General features: G+C 42.3%; 1 long non-coding RNA gene across 1 annotated transcript in view; it reads right to left on the reverse strand.

Annotated features, from left to right (window-relative positions):
• LOC116688174 (uncharacterized) overlaps window positions 1-2,940 on the reverse strand; it is a 14,287-nt gene extending 11,347 nt beyond the window's left edge. The window contains exon 1 of the long non-coding RNA XR_004331725.1: window positions 2,930-2,940. This is a non-coding gene — a long non-coding RNA (uncharacterized LOC116688174). The remainder of the gene's footprint in view (window positions 1-2,929) is intronic.
• Between the last annotated feature and the right edge of the window lie 4,744 nt (window positions 2,941-7,684).

Genomic DNA, 7,684 nt, shown 5'->3' on the forward strand with positions numbered 1-7,684 from the left:
TGCCCAACCAGTCTACATGTGTTTTGTGGATCTGGAGCAGGTATATCACCCGGTCCCCTCGGGAGATACTGTGGAAGGTGCTGCGGGAGATGGGGTGAAGGGGTCCCTTCTCAGGGCCGTCCAATCTCTGTATGACCAAAGTGCAAGCTGTGTCTAGGTTCTCGGCAGTAAGTCAGACTTGTTTCAGGCGAGGGTTGGCCTCCAACAGGGCTGCGCTTTGTCACCAATCCTGTTTGTAGTATTTATGGACAAGATATCGAGGCGTAGTCGGGGAGGGAGTTGTTGCTGTTCGGTGGGCTGGTGATCTCATCGCTGCTTTTTGCAGATTATGTGGTCCTGGTGGCGTCATTGGCCTGTGACCTTCAGCACTCACTGGATCGGTTTGCAGAGTGTGAAGCGGCTGGGATGAGGCTAGTTACATTCATTTTATCGCACTGTTGTGACAAAAAGAGAGCTGAGCCAGAAGGCAAAGCTCTCGAGCTACCGGTCAGTTTTTGTTCCTACCCTCACCCATGGTAATGAAGGCTGGGTCATGACCAAAAGAACATACAAGCGGCCGAAATGGGTTTCCTCAGGAGGGTGTCTGGCATCTCCCTTAGAAATAGGGTGAGAAGCACAGTCATCTGTGGGGAGCTCGGAGTAGAGCCGCTGCTCCTTCACATTGAAAGGAGCCAGATTGAGGGATTATATCTCCAACCTGGCCTGGGAACGCCTCGGGATCCCCCTGTCAGAGTTGCTTGATGTTGCTCGGGAAAGGGAAGTTTGGGGTCCCCTGCTGGAGCTGCGGCCCCCACGACCCGAAACCAGATAAGCGGACGAAGATGGATGGATGGATGGATGGATGGATGGATGGTAATAAGTTTACCAGGGAAAAATGTTCCCGTTGAGAGGGTTTTCTCTCTGATGAACCATCTGTGGACTGCAGAGAGAAATTGTTTCACAGTCTGTACCATGAAGGCCCACAGTGAAGACCAACGTCAACCTTCCAAGCCCGGACTTTATGGAGAAGCTGGCAAAAAACAAAACAAATCCATAGAAAGATACACTCCTCTGAAAAATACACTGATTAGGTTATATTCAATGTGCATGTTATTGACTTGAGTCTTAATAGTTTCTTCTATGACCTTGATTGGATTTAAGTAAATTGTTTACGGAAATTGTATAGTGTGTTTTGATTCTACATGCTTGGATTCTACAGTAAACCTAACCCAAGACCCAAATTCCACAGGATGTGTAACGGCTGCGTATCAGCTCTGCTGCGTGTCTGCTCCGTGCTCCGCCGTCCGTCAACACCCACCAGGTCCGGATCTGTTGCGGAACGGCTGCAACCATGACTGACAGCTGAAGTCTCGATGATGCACAAGATCTCGCAAATTCACGTGGAATAGAACCACATAAACAACAACAGTTTGTTTCCATCCAGAGGAATAGAGAGGAAACAACTCTGTGCTGTGTTTTCAAGGTGTAGTGCAGGGAAATATGATCTGCCGTCTAGCACGTTCTATTTGTTTCTGTGCTCGACTTCCTGTTCCACACTATCTGCCGTGTGTTGAATTGCTGCGGAGCTCTCTGGCATCCGGCAAAAATAGAAGCTCTGCTAGAAGATCTGCTCTGGAGGGCTGCGGATCGCTGGAGCTGGGACGCAGCCGGTACCAGCCGTTCTGCAGTCTGTGGAAGTACACACATTGGAAACCAAATTACTCCAATGCCGTTCTGGAACGGATCCACAGCCGTTCCACATCCTGTGTAATTTGGGGGTCAGAACCAACAAATTTCATTTTTTTTGGTTTGGGGTAAGAAATTATAATATTTTCTCATGTAAACTATCATTAGTATCCCACCATAATATATTTTTTTTACTAGAATCTGACTTACAAATATGAATATATATTTCTACTGGTATGCTTCTTAGTGAAATCAATGCAAAAATATGAAGAAATAATATTCCAGCTGTGTGTTCTTGGTTAAAATTCTGAAGTGTAAAATAGTTCAGCCTACAGCACGAATTTTTCCAACCATAGATAAAAAATGATCAACTATAACCTCTGAATTTCTTTTCAAAGTGCACCAGATTGATGCATTTTAACGTTAAAAAGGCATTTTCTTACAGGGAAGCATGCCCATGGACCCCCCTTGGTGGTCTTGTGCCCCATTGCAGCTCTAGGTCTAGTGACACTCCTGGGGCAGTCTCTCCGTTTTAAGTTTACAAAGATAAAAGCATTACCTGTTTTGGAGGTATTTCTACTTCTGAGCTGAAAATGTCCCCGGATTGTCTCTCGGAAATCTTGTCACCTTATGCTAGCTTAGCTACAAGCTAGCAATCAAACACATAAAAGGTTGTCACTGGAAGGGTGTTCTGAGCTAAAATTAGCAACCAAACAACCATAGATAGCTACAATGTTTCTGAATTGATTTCCATCTTTGTTTGTAATGAGGAAAGTTTCATGGATTTCACAAATTTCAGTATGACACCTTATGCCTTAAATCGTTTAAATCTAAGCATGCACAACTCACATCTGCACTTGGCTCACATCTGCACTCGGCTTACATCTTCACTTGAACAGAGCTCGTCTGACTTGACTCTCATCGGGTATGACAACTTCTGTCAAAGTTATTTTCTGGTAAGAACCTGTACTCAAGTATTACTTTCAAGTACTTCATACAACACTGATGGGATCAAACCAGCCATCAATCCAGGCCTGGGGCATAAAGTGAGGGGGCTAATCCTTCTCAGTTGTCCAAGCAAGGGCGTCGGATGTAGGGAAGGGGGCCCTTGCCTACTGCGTCCGATGGCTGTGTCCCAGCTCCGGCGAGCCGCAGAAATTCAGCGCACGGCAGTGCGGGGCAAGACGGAGGATCATATTACCCTACACTACACCTTGAAAACACAGCACAGAGTTGTTTCCTCTCTATTCCTCTGGAAGGAAACAAACTGTTGTTGTTTTTCTGGTTCTATTCTATGTGAATTTGCGAGATTTCGTGGGTCCTCGAGACTTCAGCTGTCAGTCATGGCCACAGCCGTTCCGCAACAGATCCGGACCTGGTGGGTGTTGACGGCCGGCGGAGCACGGAGCAGACACGCAGCGGAGCTGATCCGCAGCTGTTACACATCCTGTGGAAATTAGGGGTTACAGTTGTGATGCTATTGCAGTGACAAAATCTCTACACACACACACACACACACACACACACACACACACACACACGCACACACACAGACTCACCAGGCTGGTAATAATGTGTCACAGACTTTCAATCTTTATTGTATTATGAATGGTTTCAGCTCAAGCCAGCAGAAGGGATTTGTGCCATTTATACACAAGTTAGAAATGCTGACGCCTCGGATGGAATGAATGATAAGTTGGTTGTGTATGTTTCCTGGAAGAATATGGATTGCATGCTGATCCTGTGAAAATGCAAAACAAGCAAAGGGTCTAACCATCAGTGAATTTCAAGCATTGCTACCTAACATAACAGACCCTTCACTGAGACAGACCTCCTCTGTTAGACTTTGCTTTGACAAAAAACAACCAGATAATAACAGAACAGACGGGAGAGGGATAAACAGGTTAGCATGAAGGCTTTTAAATTCACCTTCCACGCACCATTTCAGCTGTGTGGGCAGAAAAGAGTACCCGGTTATTTTTCCTCGAAGCAAACGGATTAAATACTTTTTGTTTGTTGTTCAAAGTTGACCATAATGATTCTCTTTGTCCCACGGGATACAGACTAAATGAAATTTGCTCACAACCATTATGCAAAATAACTGACTCCTTACATACTCATTAAAAATCATCTTAGCCTCAACGGCAACAACAAAAAGTACCTGAAGGCGACTAAGGAGTCTCTGTGATGATCCTCTGAACATGGTACTGTTGCAGTCCCACCCTGTGCTTGTGATTCCCAGTTGTGTTTACATTCACACCTGAAACCACGTTACTGTGAGTAATCCACAGGAAACGGGAGTACGTGTTTATATGCACTATAGAAATCTTGTGAATGTAAATACTGGGCTCGTTCAAAATGAGTTGCGCCTCGCCTGTAAAGTAGACGAGAGCAGGTGGCAGCAGCTGGGTGGTCAACTCGGAGAGTTTCCAGCCGTTTCCATCAGCCTACAGGCTGAACAGGAAGTCAAAGAAAACACTGCACTTCCACATACCTAAAGGATCAAATCTGTTTTAGGTATGTGGTAGGCTAGCCTACAATCCGAAAAGAGACTCACACCAATAAAATGGAAGATGATGAGTAAGTGTGAGTGTGTGTGGTAACATTACCAACATGTCAGTTGTTTCATGTTAAATGTTTCACAGTTGTTTGCATGACTCGCATTACTGTTTTTTCTTAAACATACACAAAGTATGAACAGTCATGGGGGCATTTTGTGTGGACCGCTAAAATCCCTCAACAGCTGGTTCCAGTCTTAGATAGAATAGATTCAACTCTACAGTGATAGAAAGTGAGGTTCATCTGTTGTTCTACATACTTTATGCACCTGCAAACGAAAGTTGGTTCAGCAGATAGGGCTGAGTATGGTCCAAAGGTTTTCATACCAGAGCCAACAAGATACTTTCCAATGCCTTACTTTGCTGAGTATAAACACATTTTTCTGCAAACACTTTACAGAATAAGTAAAACTTCTCAAATGCATCAAGGGTTGTCTTTATGAAGGAACAAAAATAACAGAAAAAGTATGTTCACTTGTAAAGAATACGGATAAAGGTCTGACAATATCTTATCAAAGAGTAAATAACAAATCTAAGATCTGAGCAGAACAGCTTTCAGTACTTTCATATTTTTAATAAAGCTATAATTCCAAGTACAATTTGGTCAATACTGAAAAATGTTTTTTTTTCATTAGAAGTTGAAAAAGATAATGAAAAAGCTCAAGAATGTTCAACTTGATTAAATTTGATCCAGGGCGACTCTGGCATGTTCCAAGATGTCTGAACATGTTTAAGATGATCTTGAAAGAAAACTGAAATTTTCTTTTTATTAACATAATGATTTAATTCATCCTCAGTAAACAAACATTTCTGCCGTGTCATTAAAACCACTTGTAGGAAAAGTTGGCACTAGAGAATTGGTGAAACATTCTTGAATTGTTGATTTTTTTCTTGGCAGCAGTGCTAGAATGATCACTAGCCTCTGCCATGCTGAACATTGACATTAAACCCTTCTGCAAAGTCATAATAATTCACATTTTAATGGCCATTGCCAACATTTGCGCATGGCAACCATCATATGGCTAAGAGTGTGGTTATGATTAGGGAACTAAGCACTTAGTTAAGGTTGGGGAGACTGTGGTACACAGGACACAAAGCATTCAGCAGCCCAACCTCCACATCCCGGAGACCAGGCTTAGCTGAGTAAAAAACCTTGTTAATATTGTGCTTACAGTAACACAAAAGTCATTAAGCACATATTACTTCATTAAGCCATTTACCAGATATCATGCACTTGCCACAACTTGGAAATGTATTGACGAAGAGGCAGCAGGAAGAGTTAGAAAATGTATTTGAGAAAAAAAGGGTTTACAACAAAAAGTGTCCTGAGGAAGTTAGGTCAATTCTAAGACAGATAAATGCAAGATCCAAACAAAATCCAATACACACTGGGAAACTGAAACGCCAAAACCACTTGGAAGCAACTGTGCAGTGACGCAGGGAATGACCACAATCGGACAACAAAGAATGCACTGAGTACTAACGGTACTAACGAGGAACAGGTGACATGAGGCCTAACAAACAATTGAAATACATCAGGGCGGGGCAGACAATCAAGGAAGGGAAAACACACAAGGCAGGAAGTAAAACAAGACATGACACAGTAGAAACAGAGAGACTCCAAAATAAAACAGGAAACTAACAGAACCCAGTATAACGGTGGTAACAAGACAACGAGGACGGATCTCACAAAGACATGCTGACAAGGATAGACACAAAACAGGAACAAGGAAAGACATGCAGAGCATGGGGTACTGAGACACATGAGGTACACGGAAGCACAGAAAACTCAAAAACCAACAACTGTCAGACAGTCCAAAAGACATCACAAACCAAAAGTTCAAAGGCTAATGGCCATAGAGCAGGACTGTGACAGCGCTGTACAATCACCCAATATGAACATAGTTAGGGCCTGAGCAACTTGGATTAAAATGATATACTTTATAGAGATGCAACGGTGCAGGTCACACCAAACCAAGTCTTGATTTACAGACCTTCCTCCACAGCGCTGTGGAGAATGGTCTGGCTAGTCCTCACAGGGTTTTTGGCATTTCTTTAAACCAATCACAATCATCATGGGCAATGCTGCCGGACGGAGCCACGATGCCTCTGCAAAATAGTCTCGGGAAGGAACGTGCTTTGGTGGAACGTGTGTATGTTCAAAAGTAGTTTAGTTGTGCAACAGAAAACTCAGATTGGACAGATAGTCTAGCTAGCTGTCTGGATTTACCCTGCAGAGAGAGCAGTTCAACATAATCCTCAGAAATCCACCGGAGGTTAGAACGCCAACACAGAGACAGCGGAAGGGGACGGACATCTGAAAAGAGTGACATCCGGCTGAATTTCTGGCAGAACAAGAGCAGTCCCGGAAATGGAACATCGTGGATATACACTACACCAAACCTACACTGTTATTGTCCCATGCAAATTTATAAATGGGCTTGAGCTGCAATGATCTACAACAAGCTTCTGGATGATTTCAATCCCTTTGCATATGAGGCCTCTCCACATATATTACTGTGGTAACGTTAACTTAGCAGGGAGGCACCAACATAAACAAAGCATGCATGTAGTATAGCTTCAATAGATAACAATTTGATCATTGCGTGGATACATAATTCAATAAGTAGATAATACGAACAGATCATTGGGGTAATTCAGCATTTCTACATATTAAAATGACAAAAGTTAACAATATGTAGAAGGTGTACCTGACAGCACTGTGCAATGCAATAGCATGGTGTGCGTCAGTCTGGGCAAATCTCGACTACAGCTAGTCTAGTGTCTCCTGATATGAACTCAGAATGGATGGAAAAGGAGCCAAACATAATTGATCAAAGACTGGCCTGACATTCTCCACCATTCTTTTAGGCACATTAAAACTGTATCAATTTCATGAAAAAAATTAGAAGCCAGATGTGCATCAGAATATTTTTAAAATTAAGTAAGGAATCAATGTCTTCCTTTTGTCAGACTGAAACTGATTCAGTAGGCTGAGATGCTCAACTTACAAACTACTATTTCTTAACATCTTTCCTGTACAGATGGTCAGTTCATTGGGGAATTGTCTCAGGGCTCAACCATAACAGGACTAAGCACAGGATAAATAATGCTTATAATTAATTTACTGTACGGCCCACTGCAATTGTTACTCAAATGGGTTATTTACCAAAGAGGACTGTTGATTGGCCTGAATACATGTGTAATTCTATGCAAAAACTTACTTTACACCTCTACTGTACAAATAGGTATTGTGCGAAAATATGATTTATAGCCTATATATATTGAAAGACATTTTATATTCACAAGACTTAGATCCAGCTTAACAAAAGTTAATTTACCTCCAAATCTCACAGAAAGGTAAAATAATACAAACAATAATAACAGATACTGCTGAAACTAACTGCATTTATAAGGGAACAAACTAATAAAAAAAATCTGGGACTTTGACAAAAAAAATT

Source organism: Etheostoma spectabile, chromosome 4 (assembly GCF_008692095.1).
Source record: "Etheostoma spectabile isolate EspeVRDwgs_2016 chromosome 4, UIUC_Espe_1.0, whole genome shotgun sequence".
Lineage (NCBI taxonomy): Eukaryota > Metazoa > Chordata > Actinopteri > Perciformes > Percidae > Etheostoma > Etheostoma spectabile.